This window comes from Leptopilina boulardi, unplaced genomic scaffold (genome assembly GCF_019393585.1).
Source record: "Leptopilina boulardi isolate dan_hultmark-lab unplaced genomic scaffold, ZJU_Lbou_2.1 LbouV2_165, whole genome shotgun sequence".
Classification (NCBI taxonomy): Eukaryota; Metazoa; Arthropoda; class Insecta; order Hymenoptera; family Figitidae; genus Leptopilina; species Leptopilina boulardi.
Window position 1 is genome coordinate 1728028 of NW_026137713.1, and position 22942 is coordinate 1750969.

General features: G+C 29.7%; 1 protein-coding gene across 5 annotated transcripts in view; it reads right to left on the reverse strand.

Annotated features, from left to right (window-relative positions):
- The window catches only part of LOC127277034 (protein tramtrack, beta isoform-like), a 58784-nt gene extending 36102 nt beyond the window's left edge, over nucleotides 1-22682 (reverse strand). For 2 of the 5 annotated variants that reach the window (XM_051297837.1, XM_051297836.1), the window contains exon 1: nucleotides 9787-10023. The gene's annotated coding sequence lies outside the window, so the exon portion shown is untranslated. Of the gene's footprint in view, nucleotides 1-9786; nucleotides 10025-17519; nucleotides 17681-22542 lie in introns of those variants that run through there. The other 3 variants (XM_051297834.1, XM_051297833.1, XM_051297835.1) reach the window with 3 other exon arrangements.
- Nucleotides 22683-22942: the final 260 nt, after the last annotated feature.

A 22942-nucleotide genomic window follows, 5' to 3' on the forward strand; every position in this document is an offset into this window, starting at 1 on the left:
CCACTGCTACACCTCCCGCACCCTTTCGCTCCTTGTACTCGCTATCTTTCTCTTTTATATATACACCTCTCCTTCATTTTTCCCCCGTTTCCTTCTCCCGAGCCCTCACAAATACCAACACCCTCCACCATCGCCGCCCCTCGCGCAACTCACACACTCACACACCAAGTATTCCTATTGCGCTCGACCTCGAGCACTCGCATTGGCGTCACAACCAACCCCAAGGATTTTGTCCATAATATTTTTTCCTCTCTATATCTCTATTTTCATATAACTTTCAATTTCGTGCTATACGAATATCTATATTTGTCCTGACGCTCCATCGTCTTCTTGACCTTCGACCTAACATTTGACCCGCTAATTACGACTGATACTTGTCTCAACAAACTTGTCTCGCAATCAATATCCCCCCCCCCCCCAAAAAAAACATTCACAGTTTTGTAATTACTTTTGCAATGACAATAAGTAAGTTCAGAAAAAAATAGTAAAGAATGTTAACTGGGACGTAGGAACAAAGTTTTCTCCAAGTTGGAAAAAATAGAACTTATGCCTTCCCTTAAATATCAATTCATACGCCAATGACATCAACTGACAATGTCTCCGTGACTATGCTATCTAACTATATCGATAATGGAAAATAATATAGTTTTAACTAATAATGATTTTAATTCTTATCTACTTTCCATAGTTGAAAATTACCACCGATATGAAAATTACCATCGATTTAGAAATATACAAATCAGAAATTTCAGGTCTCGAATCGAATTAGTTATATAATTATTTCGATTTGTATCTAATCAAAATTTCGTATCAGTAAAATTTCACTGATTAGCATTAATCGGTAAAACAGATGTAACTGTTTTACCGATAAATGATAATGCAAATTTAACGGTTTCAATCAGAATTCGTCTGATTTTCAGTTGAAAATATTACTGGAAGTGATACAGTTGTTCTAGCTATTTAGTTAAAATCACTGATTTAAATTTGTTTCACACATCAAATAAACAAATTATCGTTTAAAACTATCATCAATTGCAACCATTATAATTGACCATAAGCAGAAATTTACGAATTTTCGCACGGAACAAATGACAATATGGAAAAAAAAATCTATCAATGCAACTTCAACGATTGCTTCTTGTGTGATTTGAATACTAATAATGTAATATTATGCAACAACCAAATGCCATTCAAAGCAAGAAACCTAAATGCCTTTTATGCAATATTTTTACGCAATTTTTGATATAAAAGAATTTAGCCCCCTTTTCTTAAAAAAGAAAACATTTCTTCACAAATCTATTTCTTAAAATCTCCAAACAATTACTTCTTCTACTCACTAAATCTAAATTGGTTAAAAATAATAATTAATTGTTGGTAAATTTTGGTTTTAGTAATTAGTAAAAAAAAATAACTAAAAGTATAACTAATCAGAAGTTGCTACGGTTTTAAAATTAATTATTTGCTTCTTTTTATCTAAATATTCGCTTTATTATAAATAATAAAGTATTTATTTTAACTAAAGATGAAAATTGAAATCTATGAACAATGACGAAGCTTATTCTTTGATTTTTCTGCGTCTAATTGGAAACTAATTTCACGCTCGACACTATCCCAATTGTTCATTTAATAAAGTGTTTCGGATGAAAATCTTAATTTCCTGTTCATTTCAAGAAAGACCTGTGAACTTTTAAACATTTCCACAATTTCTCACTATTCGATTCCTCTGAACTTTTTGAATAAACGTCATAGTTGAACGAAGCTAACGCACAGTTATATTAACTGGAACGAAAGTCAAACTCAAAGTCTACTTATGTTTTAAATTTTGAAAGATGTAGGTAAAAGTAAAACACATTTTATTGAAGAGGACGATTTCCATTTTGAAAAGCTCTTTTACGCCGAGGGAAGAAATTGAAAAGAAAAAAAAAATGAGAGGGTCTTTATAATAATCTATTTACTATAAATAGTAAAGGGGGATATTATAATGAGATAAAATTCAAAGTGTGTTATAACGACGATAAATTATTCCGGAGGGCAGTGACAGTCTCAACGTTAAAACTCTCATCACTCCTCAATACTGAAACATAAACACTTTCAACCTTCTGGTAAAGATCAATGTCATCAGAATCTTTCTCAGAAAAAAAAAAAAAATTGCATCATTACAAATTATTATTTTAAAAATTGCAGCAAGAAAATGTCAAAAACGTCAATTATTTTAATCGCCCAGAAACACAATTTAATTGGATCGAAACGAATTATGTATTATTAATGTCCTCGACAGAGAGAAAGAAAAAAAAACGCAATTGCGTGCATATTTTACACTTTCAGATGAATTATTTGTACTGTTTTCTTATAAAAACTGGAGCTCACAGCTCGACGAGTTCAACCTCGAAACGTGTATAATTTCCAGGTATATACAATATTTTACAGGTTAATGAGAGAAGTGTGTGTACAGAGGGGAAAGGGAAAAAGCAAACCATCACGCGCACGAAAGATAATTTTTTTAACCAGCAAATAAAGTGCGGGTTAAAAATTAAAAAGAAGATGTAACAAAATGAGGAATAGATTATATTGAGAACAATCAAACAGAAGGTGAAGTAATCTCAATGTTTCGAGATCTCTTGATCTAAATAATGAAATCCAACTTTCTAAAACTGCATTTTTCTTATGAGCACTCAGTCAAGGTCGATTACTATATAAAACATCATTTTTTTAATTATTAATAAATTCCCAAAAAATTGTTATTATCCCTCTCTCTCTCTAGTAGCGAGAAATGAAATTTTATCTGGATATCTTATTATAATCGAATTAATTATATTACAAATTCAGATAGCCTGATTAAGAGAAACACGTGTAAAGTAGTAAATATTGAAGAAATTATAAAAAATGAGGTATTTTAAGAATATACTTTACACACATCATTAACATTCGATTTTACTCATAATTATTATTATTGATTTGTACCGATAAATTTTCTCAAAATTGACAGAGATAAACATGCTTTAAAATTATCTTGAAAAAATCTTTTTAAAATAATAATTTCCTTAAATTTAATTTATATATAGTTAAAAATAACTAATTTTTAGTAAACTCTTGGCTGAATTTTAAGTAATTTTTAAGTAACAAATTTTAAGTGGAAAAATTACTGGAAAAAATAGTCAAATTTAACTAATAACACAGAAAATTAAAAGGCATTAAAATAAACTGCAACGCTTATTATTTTAATTCAATTTTGCTTATTTTAATTCATTTTGGCATTAAAATAAGCAAAATTGGATTAAAATAATAAGCGTTGCAGCTTATTTTAATGCCTTTTAATTTTCTGTGAATAATATGAATTATTATCATCACTAACTATAACAGAATATTATAAAAATTGATATTTTTTTTGTAAATTACATTATAGTAATTCGAATCATTTTTTTTATACCAGTTGTATTCTACTATGCGATAAAGAATTGACTATCTTATTTAAAGTTCGATATAAGAACGACGTAGTTGTCATAGCCAATCGAGCTACTATATTTCACCGATTAGGCGTGACTGACCATTTGTACGCACAGCGCACTGACCAGTTTTCTAAGCACACACACACACACACACAATTCTAGTTTGATTATATTTTCAACCGTAAACAGCCATTAGGAACTTGGAAAATATTTTTAAATTTTCATTTAAAAAAAATAGTCAAAAATAAATATTAATTATTCGAAAAAGAATTTTTGAAAATATTTCGAAATACAATCCAAATATTTTACGTTTGCACATACAGGAAGAATCAATACTTTAGAAAAAAAAATCCATTTATAATTTTTTATTGTTCTTCAATATTTATAAAAAAAAATAATGGATTCTAAAGATAAGTCATAGAATTATTATCCAATTATTATCCAATCAGTGTGATTAGGATGAGTTAATAAACGATAAAGACTAAAGTACTTTACAAAAATTTGAAATATTTTCAAAAATTATTTAATTGAAACTCATTTGAATGACTTTTTTGGAATAGATATTCTCAAATTCAATAATAAATTTCAAAATATTTATATATAACAAAAAATCATTAAAATTAAAAAAATATTAATAACTAATAATAAATTCACAAGCGCAGTTTTCAATAGATGAGAAAATTCAATAGCACACTATTTGAATATGAAAAAGAGAAATATCAGAAAACAGTTATGCCCTTGCGCAACGCACGTGTTTATTGGGTTGAAATACTTGAACCCTTGAAACAATTTATCTCGTGAATGCAATACCGAGGCGGAAACATTAGCTTCACTTCATTCACAAGGCGCATGGAAACATTCGTTATTATTGCTTTATAATATTCGAGAAGTCATTATAAATGAAAAGAAAAAAAAAAAAAAAAATGTGACATTTATTTTAAAAAACAAAAATTATAAATAAGGACAATTTCAAGTGTATATAGTAACGGACGTTACACAAAACCGACGTGTTATTTCGTAAGCGTAATAAAAGATACATTGGGGGAGAGAGAGGGATATATACGTGAGGGATTTTGTTTTTTGCACAGTCATCACAGTTACAGCGTTTATACATTAACACTATGATGCTCACGGTTTTTTTTTTCCTCACTGACACGCACACTTCAATCTTTTCCCGAATGCAACGATATTCCTGTTTGAACAAATCACGACTTCCTGTTTTACAATTAAAAGCCAAGCTGCTTTTTAAGAGTCATTTCGAATTTAAAAATACCTTCAAAAAGAGACATAAAAAAAAATCCTATATATATTTTTTTTTTCAATTTTCCAAACCAGATTTTAAAATTAAAATTGTTAAATAATTTGAAAAGTAATTATATAATGACTATATATATAAATATCGATATTTGCTTTTTGCTAAATGATTATTGATATGGAAAAAATGTGAATTCATTAAGGAGATGATTAAGGACAAATTTCCTTGAAATGTCTCAAGGGATATGAATCAGTTACGTGAAAGAAACTACGAGAGTATAACGGCTTTTAAACTCGATTGATTTTTATCGAGATTAAAAGGCTACTCAGGTCAGAGGCAATTATTTCACGTTTAAGAATGAATCATAAATACAAGACAAGTACAATTAACAGAATGGAAAAAACTTGTATTGTGCACAGCAACTAATTTCAATTGTCTCTTCCTTTTGCCCCATATATATATTCAAATCCTCCATTATACAATAAATTACACCAAAAAAAAAAAAAAAAAAAAAATGAAAACGACATTCTAGAAAACTTTTTTTTAAATAATTCAGTGAAAAAATAATTTGAATAAAAATTTGACTAAAAGAAAATTTTATTTAATGAAATTCTATCAAATTAATTTCATGCGTCTTAGATTTTATGGGTCCTGTAAAAATTCCATGAGAACCATAAATTTACAGATATAAGATAAAATTTCCATGTATAGCCAGTTTTACAGCACCAAACACATAAATCACAACCCCCTATACAATATTTGGGGAAAAAAATGTACGTATTAGAAATTCGAAACGCCCCCATTAAACACCCCCATAAAAATGGTATTATTTGTATGGGAATGATCATTAACTATATCGAAAGTTCACACGGATATGGAGTTTTCGCTTCAGAAAACACCCCACATTTTTTTTCCTCTTTTTTAACAGTGTCGATAAATAATTATTATTTTCCATTATTTCTTTGATTTTATTTTCTTTTTTAGAGAGAGAGAGAAAAAAAACAGAAAATAGGGTAAAATTTTCTTCAACCAGGAATGAAATAAAGTTAGAAATAGGAATTGAGCTCCTCTCCCCTGATCTATCATGGCTCTCGAGACAACGAGTGCATATATGTATACATGTGCGAGGAGTATATTTTCGTATATCCCACATCAGGACTGTAACAGAGCTCGTTCCCTACTTTTTTTTTTCTTTTTCCTCGAGTTTGTCCGTCGCACCACAATAATGAACGTTTCAACCCCTCGCGGGTCTCATGATAAAATCGTCACGCTATTTTAATCGACGAAAACCCGCAGGAAGCCGAATGTAAATTCACCGTCAGAACACGTGGGACGACGACGCATATATAGTGAAAATCGTGTGTTAACCGCAGCAAGTCTCGCTCGACATTTTTTTTTTTTGGGTTTTTTTTTAAAACATTTATTTGACTCAAATAATAATCGGTTACCTGACTATTATCAAATAAATATTTACTTGAAACAAATATTTTTTGAATTAAATAAACCGGTATTTGAACCAATAATTTCTGTATTATAGAAACAAATACCATTTAATTTATTCAATAATTATTTGATACAAATAAATATTTATTTGATAAAATTTGATGTTAAAAAGTAGATGTTACTCGGTACAATATCTATGCTACTATAGGTCCCAGTGGGCAATGGGGACATCTTTAAAACATCTTTAGGACGTCTATGTCTGTCGAGAGAACTTCTTAAATACATCTTATGTCCTAAAGTTGTTTTTTGGACATAAGATGCCTTTAAGACGTTCTTTCGACAGACATAGACGTCCAAAATACGTCCTACACACAAAAAACAAATACTGAAACCATTAACATCTTAAAATCAAAATGCCTTAAAACTAGTGTAATTTTTATCTTAAAACTAGATTAAGTCAATTTTAGGACTTAAAATCATACACTCAAGGCTGAAATTCAGTAAAAATGGTTCTAATGTTAACGGTTTTAGTCAAAAGGGAACTGAAAGTAATTATTATTTTTTAGTGTGTAAAGATGTCTTAAAGGCATCCAATGTCCCTGTGACCACTGGGGTACTATATTAAAGATGTTACAAAACTATTGTTATGTTACTCCGTACAATCAAATTTTTAACAATCTAGATTGCTGTTCGTATTTGTAGCATTAAATACGATCACCAGTACAATCATTATGTTACCCTGTACAATAATTTATCTCAGTGCTATGATTAATTTTTTGGTTCCTACGAGAATAACTAAAAATTATACATTATTTTCCTTATCATTTCATAGAACGAACTATGGTATTCATACTTTGATTAATAACAGAATGAGTAGGGAGGCTAATTTACTCTCTAAATCTGAATTAGTAGTTTTCTACTAATGAAAGAGTGCGGATTCGTTTACCAATTGAATTAGTAACAGTTTTGACTCTTTTTTAGTAGAAAACTACTAATTGCTAGTAGAAAACTACTAATTCATGGAGTAAATCGGCTTAGTAATTTAAAATAGTAAAAAATACGATTTACTCCATAAATTAGTAGTTTTCTACTAAAAAAGAGTCAAAACTGTTACTAATTCAATTGGTAAACGAATCCGCACTCTTTCATTAGTAGAAAACTACTAATTCAGATTTAGAGAATAAAATCTGATGAAATTAATTTATTTGAGACCTCAGATCTTTTAGTTTTTAAGAATACTTTTCGTACAAATGGGATTTTTTGCGTGTGGACTTTTGGAAAATCTGCGTACAGATATAATATTCCCTTTTTTTTTGAAAAGTAGATAAAGCAGACGATTTTTCTGATTTTGAAAACTTGATTGCGTTTGATTATTTCGTCAACAGTTTCATTATATACGTTATTATTATTATTGTGAGAAGTAGAGTGACACAAGAGTATAAACAGTCGCACATCGAATGAAACACGTGGCGAATAAAGCGATTGATGGCGTACAGGAAATTTTTCCCGACGACCTCCTAAGGAGTTGATGATTTTTTTTTTTACCAAAGAGACGAAGAAGAAGAAGTCGTCGTCTTGAGTTGCTTTATGCTATGGCTTAACGGGGTTAACCCCCTCTCCATTACACACCGCCCTGCTCAAGATATCCCGTTTTCGAAAGTTTAAGACTTGAAAAAGAGTCAAATATCACGTCACTAAAAGAATCAATGATGAACATTTTTCCCCAAAAAAATAAAATAACAGAGGAACTTTGTTAGCACATAAACATATAATACACTAACGCTTTTTATTTTAATAAAAGTCAATTTTTTCAAGACTGAAAAAAATTCCCAGGCTCCTAGTCACCAGAGGAACCCACTAAAAATCAGAGTTACATTAATGTAACTCTTATTTTTAGTTGGTTCCTCTCGTGACTAGGAGTCTAACATTTTTTTTCAGTGAAAATTTCATCCTTGCCATATTTATTTAACTGGAACATTTGTAAATCAACAACGTATCAGATATAATTGCAAAAAAAAAGAGTCAAGGTTCGAAAAAAAAAATGAGTTCAGAAAAGAAAATAAACCCAGAAAAGGATTTCAACAAAATGCAACTTGGAATTTAAAAAAAAAAAAATTGTTTACTGTCAAAGATTGCTGATAAAATTATTTGTTAAAATGGAAAAAGATTGTCTGTATGCGTGGGTGATTTATGCTGGAAACGTGTCAGTGCATGAGTAACATTCCTTTTAGTATCCTCCAAGTCCAAAGTTACGTCACACTCGGTAACGCAATTACGAAACTGCAGGATGTTTTTAGTATATATATATATATATATATATATACGAGTTACATTTATCAAACAAAAAAATATATATCAAGAAACGTTATTTACTAACAAAAAAAAGAAGACCCCTCTCAATTTTCTTCACAATGAATCCAATTAAATCTAAATATTTCCCAATAATGAAAATGGAAAATAATATTTAGAAATAAATACGAGTTTAGATTTATTCTCATTATTTGGAAACTAATTCATTATTAATTGAATAATATGTGAAATTTTTGGGAAAATTCCTTGAGAATGTTATCAGCACCTGATAGAGAGACAAGTATGTGACAAATACAAATGAAAATCATTAGTGTGACACAAGTTATGCGATTTAGGAATCGTGCGCACTTGTGAAGATAGCGTGAGAAAGAAAGCTGACTGCAAAAGAGAATAAAAAAAAAAAAAAAAAAAAAAAAATCCAATATACATACACACATGTGTCTGTGTATATATGTTGTGTCCAAGAGAATCATCGTTCCGAAAGTAGGAAGAGGAGCGGCACCAATCGCGACTCACCTGTTACGGTGCCCGACACTTGTCGCTCCATGGAAATGAAAGAAGCATATTACAGTGACAACAATACATCTCAACGACTATGGAATCCTATAGAAGTGAAGAGAGAAATGATGACGACAGGGGGGCAGGAGGGGGGAACCTGGTGAATGGGCGCATGGGTCGGGGGAGGATGATCGGAGGATGGACGAACGAGCAAAGCGCTCGGTAGGCACCCCAAGGCGTATCGGCGCCTACGGACAGCGCCATACCAAACACAAAAAGAGAGAGATAGGGAGCAAAAATATACGTTACTGCAAGAGAGAGAGAAATCACGATGAGAGGAGAGGAGGGACAGAGCGCTGGTCTGCGAGAAGGAGAGAGAGAGAGAGAGAGCTACAAGGATTTACGCAACCCTCTCTCAGCTAAAAATTCAACACCTCTGATTTAACAATAATTTCTAAATTTTTCTCAACTTATTATTGAAATACACTTTCATTTCTAAATTCAGCAAAAACATTTAGGAAGAAATATTTCCAAATAACCCTTTTTCAACACATGAAAGCAACACTTACACTCGCGAACTAATAACACACAAGGGGGGAAAAAATTCGGAAAATTATCTAAACGACACTGCCACAAATTTATTTTATTTTCCTTTTTTAAAAATAAATCGATTCACGAAGGCAGGGTAGGTAGGACGATGGCAACGACCCTGCCTCTGCCTTGCGGACACGAAAGCCACGTATTTTGTTTGCGTTTATCGGACACGACAACCAATATGCACAAATCCGAACTTTTTTTTTTTTTTCTATCACAATTCGTGTAAATCCTCCTTACCTTGACATTCTTGAGACGGATTTGTGTGTGTATTCCAAACGATGGGGGCGAACTTCTCGCTAGGACGCCATGTCAGCACTCAGTGATTTTCTGCTGCGCCACCACACGGTCGTCGCACGGAATTTTTCTTTCTCTCTCGCTCGCCTACGCCCGACGAGAGACCTAGCACACACAGCAGCAGAGCAGTTTCTTTCGTTCACGGACCCGTTCACCACTTGGCAGCAGTCGCCCGTTTGTGCGCCCTCGTTCAACCAAACCGAACCACCGCTCGTGATCCTACCACCACCACCACCACCATCATCATCAACTCGCTGACGTTGCTCATTCCATCCATTCGTCCTTTTCTCGCCCGCACCTCCCTCTCGCTCACTCCCCCACCCTCAGCCCCCAACCCTCTTCCCCTCTCTTTCACCCTCTACACTTCTGACACAGAGAGAGGGAGAGAGAGGAATTCAGTGGCGTAACTATCATCAGCTCTTCTTGACTCTCTAAGAGGGGTAGAAAGCTTCTCTCTATTGTTTGCTTCAAATTTTTTTTTTTTTTTTTTTTTTCCACCTTTCAGTATATCCTGAGGGTTGAAAAACCGTTCTCAGGTATATTGAAGACTTGCCCCTTGAATTTGGACAACATGAGCTTTGAGTATCGAAACTTAAACATTTTTTTACGAAAATATTTCTTTTTTTCAATATCCTAGATCTATAAACATAAAAGTTACCCTTAACAAACAAGATAATTGCGATAAAAGGGTTTTTCGTTGGAGAGATCAGTTTTAATCTGTTACTTAAATAGGGTAACATAAAATATTTTAAGATTCGAGAGAATTATGATAGTAATCAAGAAAAAAAAACATTTACCTAACTTAAAAATAACAATGAATTATAGTTAAAAATAACTACTTTGATAACAAAAAGTCAGTAACACTGAAAAAGAAATATTCTGAAATTTAGAATATATACTTATGGGACCTATATTTTAGAATATTTTATAAATTCAGTATGTAATATTCTTAAAATTAGAATATATATTCTTGCGAGGGGGAATTTACTAGTTGAAAACGTGTACACTTGACTACTGGTAATACACCTCATATTACCCTTATTACTAAGTACTACACGTTATTACAGTTTAGTACACATTATTGCAGAGATATTACAGACTTTTTTGCGTTATTACAGCACCGTAATAACGCATTATTACACGTTATTACACAAGTATTACAGGAAGAGTATACACTTGACTACCTGAGTAAATTCCCCCTTGTATTCTTGGTACTTAGTATATATTCTAAATCCTAAGAATATATACTAAATACTCAGAATATATACTAAGTACCTAGAATATATTCTAATTTTAAGAATATTACATACTTAATTTAAGTATAAAATATTCTATAAAATAGGTCCCCCAAGTATATATTCTAAATTTCAGAATATTGTTTTTTCGGTGTATTGATTCAAATAGTAATATTTCTGCTAATCCTTTAGTTAGAAATAACTAAATTAGTTGAATTCACTTTTAGTTCATCTTAAAATAACTGTAATTTCTGGTATCTAATTCAATTACACAGTCAATTTTGACTATTTTTTGATATTTTTCCACTGAAAATTAATTAACTAATAATTAGTAATTTTTTACTAATTGATGAAGCAAACAGTCAGCCAAGATTTTACCAACAATTAGTTTTAACTAATTCAGATTTAGAGAGTATAATTTAACCTATTTTAATCAAGGTAAAATAATCATAAATATATAACTTATATACTTTGTAAATTTGAATTAGTTAAAAATAACTAATTTGATAGCAAAAAAAAAGTTACTCTCTCTAAATCTGAATTAGTAAAAATGTTTACTAATTTGAATTAGTGACTCACTTTTTGCTTTTGAATTAGTAAATTTTTACTAATTATTAGTAACTTCTACTAACAATTAGTAAGATTTAACTAATTCTAAAGCAAAAAGTGAGCTTGTAATTTAAATTAGTAAACATTTTTACTAATTCAGATTTAGAGAGCTGATTATTTAACTAGTAATAATTCTACTAATATTTCAGTTAAAAATAACAAAATTAGTTAAATTTACTATTAAGTTATGTTAAAATAACTAAAATTCAGTCCATTTTTGTTATTTTTCAACTTAAAATAAGTATTAACTAAAATTAGTAATTTTTTAAAATAATTCCTGAAGCAGAAAGTCAGCTAAGATTTTCAGTGATAATTTGCGGTTTAATGACAATTTGGATAAAAGAAAATATTTTCAAATGACTTCAGTTAAAATTTAATACGGTAAAGTATGCGTAAATTCCTTTAAAATGATATTTCGATTAAATATCAATTTGGTTAAATGACAATTCTATTGAATTAAAATTATGATAAATAGCATTCAGTAATTTACATGCGCCTCTATCTATGCTTTTAATCCTTTGTCGCAGTAATTATAGCTAAATAGCATTCGAAAACTGCTAAAATTCACGAATTTGTCAAATTAAAATTGATAAATTTTGATAATGTTAATTAAATATAAATTAATTTAGCAAAAAATAAGTAAATGGAAAATGATACATTAAAAACAAGAAAACAATAAAAATAATTGAAAAAGATACCAAAAGTTTACTAAGAACTCAAAATGCCATAAAGAAATTATGCGGGTAAATATTACCGCGACTGCTTGATTTTTGTGACTTTCACATTATTTACTATATATAGGTAAATGAAGATTTGCATAACCTCCATTTCGGTGGAAAAAAAACTGACAACGAATGAATGGAGAATTAATTAATATTTTATAATTTTTGAGTTTATCTATATATATTATCTACAAAAATAAATTATTATCATCTACAACCATTAACGCAATATATAATTAAAAGTACCATTAGTGTTAATAGTTACTTTCGTATAGCCTCAAAAATCTAGTAAAAAAATTTTGTTTTGATTTTACCGAATTCTTAAAACGACGAATTTTAATTTGTTCAAATTTAAATGTTAAAGAATTTAGAATTTTCAATTTCCTCCACAAAATGAAATTGATATTCTTCTATATATATATCTCAACTCGGAAAATGACCCTAATTCCCATGAAATCGAAGTTGAAACAAGTCCTGAAGACGCAGACCTGAATCAATTGATCGTTAAGTGCCATAAGAACCATCTTCATTGAAAATTCAGTAAGGTGAGTGTCCTAGGAATCGATTTTGTACAACAATAGACACTCTAACAGCGACTAGTAAATATTCCAATATATAAGGAAATAGGAATCAAGACAATTATTCATTAATTTATCAAAATATTCATTATTCAAATAAAAGAATTTGATACTAACAAATTTATATTATTTAACAGAAAATGCGAAAAAAATTAATCTCCACAATTTTTATGGTAATCTGCAATGACACGTGGTAAACAGCAATTTAATGTTTTGAGGTTTCAAGGCTGACTGTGCAAGGAACAACTGTTGTATTCACTTAACGGATACTGTAAGTAGTAGTGGACCATCGGTAAGCCAAAACCCTCTTACCACACAGTTGAGTGTTTGCATTTCCGCTTTTGCCAACATTTCCAAAGACTGAGAGTTCAAATTCACTGAGTTTATTTCAAAATTTTCTCACGAATTTTTTAATAAAGAAATGTCAACTTTAAATAAAATTCTATACAAATATAATTGAATCTAATAAGAATAAAAATCCGTAAAGATAGGAGGAAAAATTTTCTATATAAAACAATGGAATTCTGTTAAATTGAAATTTAATTAGAATTCTATCAAATGCTAATTGAAATAATGAAAATTTATCTAAAATTTGTTTAAAGAAGAGGGTTAAGAATATATGTTGGACGTCACTGAAACAAATATTCCTTCTCTCCCTCTTTTCGAGTCGGGGCAGCGCTTTTTCACTCCCTTGCAACCTAAATATAACTCCATCTCTTTTCATCTTCGTTTCCCGTGCCTACCCTGCTCCGATCACCCTCGAAAAACGCCACTTATTTTCTCCTCTTTGTTCTCACGCTCGTAACCATCTACTCTCTTGTGCAACTCATTCCATCCTTATACATTCCCTCTCTCCATCTCACATTTATGCCTCTCGCTAGCTCCCTCTTTGGCCTTCTATATATTCGTCCTTTTCCTAGATTTGTCCCTCTCAAAGAGTTATAGAGCACCCTTTCTCGTCGCCATCGACCACACTTTGCTTCGCTTGTAACATTAAATCTAAACGTGTATACAGTGATTCTCGAAAATCTCAGAATCATATTTCCAGGGATGTTTCAAAACGAGTACGACTTTTAAATTTAACTATGTATATGGGGGGTCCATGCCATTTCAACATAATATGTTGAAATGAATTTGATTCAAATTTTTCAATCGTTTTGTATACCTTTCAAAAAAGAGCTTCATGATTTTTTTTCCTACGAGATATGAGTTTTTAAAAATTTAAGATTTTAACAATTTTTTTTTGGATGCTCATAACTTTCATAAAAATGCATCAATTTTAAAAGTTTTTTTTTCAAAATGGGCTTTAAAACGAACTTTTCAAAAACATGCAAAAAATTAAAATTTACTAAACACGGAGAAAAATGAATTCTTGTACTTACTAAACCTAGAACTACTCTCTAAATCTGAATTAGCAAAAATGTTTACTAATTTAAATTAGTGACTCACTTTTTGCTTTAGAATTAGTTAAATTTTACTAATTGTTAGTAAAAGTTACTAATAATTAGTAAAAAGTTACTAATAATTAGTAAAATTTTACTAATAATTAGTAAAATTTTACTAATTCAGAAGCAAAAAGTGAGTCACTAATTCAAATTAGTAAACATTTTTACTAATTTAGATTTAGAGAGTAACAAATTTTCTTTTTGTCGCTACAACAAATCTGTATTGTTGCACTAACAATATATTTGTTACTATATGCAACAAATTTTTAGTCTTACAACCAAATTTTATTGTTTCTTACAATAAATTTGTACTGTTATAACAACTACTTTGTTACATAGTAACAAATTTGTTAGTGCAACAATACAGATTTGTTAAAGCGACCAAAAAAAAATTTAGGTTTAGTAAGTACAACAATTCATTTTCCTCCGTGTATTTTTTCGCATGAAATTTTTAAAAAATTCAGTTAAAAACACTCATTTTGAAAAAAAAAATTTTTAAATTAGTGAATTTTTAAGAATGTTATGAGCATATTCTAAAATTATGTTTTTAAATCTAAAATTTTTAAAAAATCATGAAATGGCATGAATCCCCCCCCCATATATTTCCTTATTGAATTTAAAAAAAAGAAATATGTTTATACAATTGAGAGAGTTCTTTTCACGATATGAAAATCGTGTTTTAAGAAGTTGACTGAAGAGTCAAGTAAATGTTCTTTTCCTATATAGAAGGGCCCGAAACGACGACCCAAGGAATGAAAGTTCTGAAACCGTTGGCCACCACGAATAGCGTGGGGGAGACGAAGATAGGATTTGCGGTGTGGGGGATGAGAAAGCTAAGAGAGTAAAATATGATGCCAACGAAAAAAGAGGAATTCTTTATAGAAAATGGGGGATGAGAGAGAGAATTTACGACATAGTCCCCTTGCAACATAAAAGATACATCAATATAAAAAAAAAAAGCTGTAAATTTTTTTTTTTTCTATAAGTTTCAACCAAGAATTATTTTTAGTTTTTCAATTATTTATAAATATATATATATAAATGTATATGTATTAATAGCGACTACAAAAGTATCAATGAATATTGTTAATATAATTTTGAATAAATTTCCAAGTTCCATTTGACCGAATTTTCTTTTGATCCAAAAATTTGTTAAACAAATCGAATTTCTAAAAGTACGAATTACAAAAAGATCTAATTATACTAAATGATCGAATTTCTAAAAGTTCGAATTAGCGAAAGAGCAATTTTTTGGAAATTCGAATTATGAAAAGTACGAATTATCAAAGTAAAACGAATTAAGAACGAATTTCTAAAAGTACGAAGTATCAAAAGATCGAATACCTAAAAGTTCGAACATAAAACGCACATTGCATTGCTAAGTATGTTTTATATTTTTTAAAAAGAAATACAAGAGACAAACCTTCACCTGGAACAGCGATATGTTTCACTAAAACAGCGAAAGTTTTTGCTATTCCATGGTGTTAAAATAACACTTTGTTTTTCCTGTGTGTTTCATGTGAATTTGGAGCTTCCTGACGTGGGCCCTGCCAGAACCCATTCAAAATTTCTGCACGATGATCATTTTGATAGGAGAGTTTGATTCAACGATTTTTCTAATCAAAAGCATAATACTTCGAAAACCCACAGGAAAATCTAAAGTGTTTTGACTTTTGGTGTAATGCGCACCGTGATTTAACATTATGTTAAAAGCATTAAAAAAAAAAGTTTTTTAAAACGTCTTTCAAACGTAGAAACCGTGTTGAAATGGACGTTAATTCCTTTAGAAAAAAAGAAATTTCCCTTTTCAATGCGATAATGGGTTAGAAACTCACAAGGCACCTGTCGTTCGACTATACAACTTGAGTGTGAAACCAAGTGAAACCTCAACAGAGATTGACATTACCGATCAGCGCCATTAGCGATATAAAACCTCGTGGTGTTGATCCTCCCGCGCTTAAACAACATCTATATATCAATTGACTGCTATTTGTCTATTAATTTTTGCATGACATATACCTCAAGCAAAAGTTCAAGTCAATAATAATGTTTACGTGTATATATATATATATAACACATTCTAATATATATATATATATATACAAAATAAAAAATATTGTCAACTGTGGGGATAATATTTCTTATCTTAAAAAGCTGGTGAAAATCATTGCGATATATCCCTAACATTTCTAAAAGAATGTAATGAGAGGGGGAAGATGAAGAAAAAGAGAAATATTGAAAAATCAGCAACAACAAAGGGTTGCGCGATACTGAAGGGCAATGGAAAGGATCTTTTTTTGGTCGACTGATAAAAAGGAGGATGTTGTCGCGATGGACGGAGGGACAAAAAAAAAAAAGATGGAAGGGGAAATTCTGTGGTGACTCGGATATAGTAGGGCGCGGACGGGGGACCATGATGGCGGCTAAGCAATATGACGTAAGGGGAGGGGTACAAATGCGATGTGGGTCGGGGTAAAGAGAGGGTAAAGGGGAGTCCTATCGCCACGGCGATGATGATTTGACTTCTGGCTGCTGGTCTAGTGTCCTTGGCTTCGCGCTAGTTCTAGCCTGCTAGCTCTACACATATATATATATATATTTTGCTTTTGCTAGCTGCCACGCACACGCGCCTTCAATCCAGTGCTGTACCTCCAAAAGGGGTGCTTGCTGATGCATTTGAATGTCATTTTCTGATAATCATCTCTCATCATTTATAATATATCTTATATACTGGGTCAACATTTATTTCACCTAATTGTCACTCTGTTATTATATATAAATGTGAAATATTCTCTAAAACTCATTAATTCCAATTTATCACCAAGATGAAACGAATATAACTTATCAATTCTAAAATTTATTTCTTCAAATAAATATTATTTATTTGTATGAATCTTTAAAGAATTTTTAAAACGCACTTTCATTTATCTAAATAATAACATTCGTAAACGAATTTCGGCGCTAATTTCAAAAATTCATCAATCAGAAAATATTATTTCTAAAAGTTCCAATTATCAAATTTCGATGCCTCCCCCTTATAATAAATATAATAAAGAAATATTTTAGAATATTTTTTTAAAAACTCACCAAGAATCCCTTTTTATATACACGTAGATAGCCTATGAGTGCGACATTAACTTAGCTGGGGCGATTGTATATAGCTATGTGACACTTTTAGGGCTTGACTCCAAAGTTCCAAAATAAGGGTAATCTTCCTTGAAGCATCTTGTTGGACATTGTTTGAAAATCTACAAAATAAAAAAAACTTTTTTCTTACATATACATTTTTTTAGCAATTAAAAATAATAAATATAATTTAAAAATTTTATAAATTAAATTAACTTCAAATAATAATAATAATAATAATACAATTATATTCTTAATAAAAACTGTATTTAAAAAAGGAAAATTTATTCTTCTGCGGTAAAAACGTTAATGACCGATAAAAATACTACATTATATGAAAAAAAAATTTGTAATTTCCCAATAAATATAAAATTATAGATTCTTTCTTCGAGTCTGAAAACAAAACTTTTGAGGATATCGTCTGGGGGACAGCAACTTAGGTCAGCGATTAGATATCAACTCGTGGTAATGTAAAAATATAGGGTGGCAACTGTTTCACATACAATTTTAGTCAACTCGCAGATATTTTCTTTTTTTATTAATTATATAAATTTTTACTGCATTTTTATGAATTATATTTTTAATTAAACAAATAAGAAGCGCAGTCAATTTTTTCAATTTAAAAAATACTCTCCTTATTAAATATTATATATTAGTGAAAAATTCTCAAAAAAAAATTCCTTAATCTCTAAAAAAAAAAAAAATCTAGTCTATAGTTATAAGGACTCTGAAATAATTCGTGACGAAATTGCTGATAAAGAATAAGTCGAACTCTGCAGCAATTCTTATCAGTTCCTCGACTTTCCAGTGAAACTGTTGGACGACTCTCGCGGTTGAAACCCTGAGAGCTCAGATATATATTTCACATGGAAAAATGCATAAAACATTTTTCATCTTTAAAATACATTTATATTTCACTAAATAATATAAAATAGAATATTTTTTTTTTATTAAAATAGAATTTAAATTATTTTTTTTTTCATTTAAAAATTTTACACAAATATTAAACGAAAATTTATATCCTCTATAATAATAAAACATATTTAGCCATTTATTTATAATAATATAATTTTAATAAAAGTTTAAAATTCTAAGTGATAAAAAAATTTATCCAATAATCATTTATGAAAAAATGGAAAACAAAATGTTACAAGATCGAATGAAATTTTGATAACTTATTAATGATTGATGTTTGGAATTTAAAGTTAACACATTTTTCCCCAAATATATATATAAGTTAATAAAAGCTATTTCGAAATTAGACAAAAAAAAATGTATGTCGAATGAGTGATGTTTATTTAGGTTCTATTCGCCACTTGATTAAACTTGTCAGGTTTAGAAGAATTTTAGTCTATATCCATTTATCATTTTCTAAAAGGAGAATAATTAAAATATTTTTAGTTATTTTTCACTAAAACTTTATGGTAAAAGGAAAATATAATATTTTTCTAAAAAATTTTAAATAAATTTCTAATTTAATGAAACATTTAATTTGTTCCTTATAATCAAATTTAACGCAAAGACATCAGTCAATTAGGATATGGATATATATATTGTAAAATATGATGATCCACCGTTAAGCCCTTTCATGTCACATGTATATATTTTGTAAAGAAACCGGTTGAAATATTTTCACCTATAAAATACACGCGTTTCACAATATCTCGAATTAAAAATTAAAAATAGGAATATATCTTATTTATGAGGAATCAACTAAAACAAATATATTCCAATAATATATAACTTTAAAAATCAATTTTAAGTTACAAAATTTTGTTTGCCATTTTCAAATTAATGGATTTAAAAAAATAACCTAAAATTTTGAAAAAATTTCTCATTAACGGCACCCTTTCATATTTATTTTATTGTAAATTTTAAAAGGATATAAAATACATTTTTTTCCTAAACCATATTTTACCGAATAGTAAAATAATAAAATTAGGGAAGAAAGTCAAAATCAAATTAAGAGTTAAGCAATATGACCATATCTTAAAAAAGAATTATAAAAATGAAATAAGACCCTTTTCACAGAAAGGAGGCTTTTCCCATGAAAAGTTGCGTTATAAATCAAGAGTATAGTAGCTTCATCAAAGTGAATATTTATCAATGCGACCAAGAGACGCCTATCTAGATAATTAACCCAATTTTTTCGGCGATTATATAGGGGAGCGCAATCAATGTACACACACATATGTATAGGTATATATACATATATAAATTAAATACGTATCAAGTTTCTCCAATCATATATATAAATGCCGGAGTGAAACTTGACGATAGGGATCACCATGACTCGAGAGCAAGAAACTACATAAATGCAATCCGCACATCATTACCGTAATCAATCTACAGAATGTTTCATTCCAACATATACACACCCTGTGTTGGGATCATTCCTTCTATTCTAGTCAGTTGGAGATTAGGTTTGAATGCCTCTCTACTCGTGTATATATATATATAATATCTATCCATTGAAGTTAAGTCAAGCCAGGAGTCTAGGCCTGTAGGGAGTCAAGTAATGTAGAGAAGGGACTTTCATATAGGATAGAAGAGATAGAGAGAAAGAGAGAGATAGGAAGTGTCAGTGATGGCGTCATGAGGTGGGGTGTGAGCGAGCGAGAGAAACAGAGATGAATGATTGTTGAAAAGAGATAGAGAGACAAAAATACCACGTGAATAGACAAGTAAAGAAGGAACTCTCAAGAGGGTGGTGGGACGTGAAGGGACATAGAGAAAAGAGGGAGGACAAGGGACCGACGAGAGAGAAGTACTACACGTGTCGTAGCGCAGCAGGGTGTTGACCCCAAATAGCTTTTTTAACGTGACGTAACCACCAAAGGGTTGAGAAAGACTCGACTTTTATATTCATTTCAGTCTCGAGTCCTTTCTCTCTCTCTCTTTCTTCTCATTTTCTTTTACTTTATTGCAGTTTATTTACTTTTTTTTTTTATTTTATCACTGTGTGAGCTTTCTCGATCAAGAAATGTCAACTATATTTATTCAATTCAAATATGTAATTTATTTTTAAAACTTTTGTCACATTTTTTCATTTCAGTGTCTATTTTTGTTTTCTGATTTTTTTTTAGAAAATAAGCATCAACCCAAGTAGTACGTAATATTACCGTAATATCACAGTAATATTATATGAAAAATTCGTAATATTACTGTAATATAACTGCAACATTACTGTAATATAACAGTTATATTACAGTAATATTAAAATGTCCGACTCAAGGTAATATTACACGGGAATATTGAAATGTAATATTTGTGAAATATTGAGAGACATTTCAAGAAAATATGACTCTAGTGGGTATCGAACTCCGAACCCAGCGCACACGAATCGAAACTCTTAACCAACAAACCAATCTGACTTATAGTAACTCATTATTTTTCAAAATTATATCAGTTGAAATTTTAATATTACTTATTAAAAAGCAATTTAATATATAAATTTTTGTAAAAAAAATATTTGTACCAAAAACGTTACAACTTTTTAAATATTTTTTTTTTAACATTATCAAAAAGTGAAACTAAATTTTTTTAAAATTATCCCTTTAGAAAATTAAATACAGTTTTTTTTAATTGAAGTCCTTCAAATCAATAAATACATAGAGCAAAAAGTGATTTTTCTATACGTTAATAAACTTTGTAACTGTTTCTCGATAATTTAAAAAGAAAAATGAAAAAAAAGAAGAATAACAAGAATTCCTTTAGGTGCGTCAGAATTAAGAACATTGATAAGTGTACGATACAGATATGCAACCAGTTGTGTAAACTCAAGGCTTGACTTTGTATTGTGTACTTATACCTATTCAGAACACGGGTTAACAATTGTTGTCTCAAAGACTGCTGATTTCATAATAAGTAAACAGGATATTTCTCGAAAATATTCTAAAATTTTCTTTTCAACTTTTCAAACTATTATTTAAAATGTGTCCCATGCTATATATATACATATGTATATTAAATAAAGTATCCTTAAGAAATTTTATAAGCATTAATTTTCAATATTCGTGAAATGAAAATAGAATCATAAAGTATATGAAACTAATAATACTAATAATATATAATTAAAAAAAAAATAAATAAAATTGAAAATAATTTCTATATATTTAAAATAGATAAAATTTTCTTTTAGCCGAATTTATATTTGTTCGAATTATTTTTCGATATAATTTTTTGTTATACATATTAAAATTTTGTAATATTTTGTAATAATGGATTTTAAAGAATTGTTATCGTTCACGAAATTTTAGCTGATAAGAATAAAAAAAAAATATTCTCTATATACTACAAGCAACACAACCCCTCAATGTATACTCTGTTTACTTGCTATGAAAATCCTGTAAAACGAAACCTTTCAAGTCCTGAAGTCTAGAGAGAGAGAGAGAGAATATTTCTTTGAGCTTTAGTGTAAATAGTGGGAATATATCATTGACGCCTCACAGGGTGCAGTTACTTTCAGATAAGATATATAGACGATTCTATATATTATGTATATATGTATATTCAGAGCGAAAGACTGTTCTAATGTATAAGAGAAAAAGAAGGATAGGAAAGTAGACTAAAAGCGCAGGCAAAAGATGATATAGAACAAGAAGGGATAAAAAGGAAGGCGAGCATCAGTTTCGTTATGGAAGAAGTGCGTTTGAAAATGACTGCGAAACAGTAATATACCGTTCCTAACCGACCTTAATGCTCCTCTTCTGCTTCAAGAAACTTGAGAATTACCATTTTTTTCTAACAATCCTGTTCTAAAACTTTTACTGGTGCTCGTAAAATGAATCTTGACTGTTTTTAGCTTCTAATTTTATGAAATGCGCGCAATGAGAAGAAAAATAAAAAATAAGATATACATACGAGTATACATATATAGTTACTGATACCCCAAAAAAATTATATTTAATTAAAATAGTTTAAATCAGAAGTAACATGAAATCGTACGGTATTTGATTTTTAAATTTATAATTATTTTCCATACCTTTATTCATTTCAGAAGTAAAAGATAGTCAAAAGTCAGCATAATCATTTGACTCAGCATCCGGATTCTCTATCATCCTCTATCGACCACAAAGGATATTCCTAGAAACCACCGAGAAAAGGAAGTCACACCACAACGGTTGTCCCATTGGTTAAGAATCTCTGAAAATAATTAAAATCTATATTTATTACATATGTATATTCAACCCTTTGAGACACAAACATTTGCATGAAAACTTAACAGAGAAATAAGTTTTTTTCATTACGTCTTATTTTCTTATATAATTATCATTTTAACAACTTATTGTTATGTTTACTAATAACAATTGAAATTTTGTTTTCTTTTCAAAAGAAATAAAAAGGAATTATTTTAAAAATTGTTTTCGGATTTAATTTTTTTT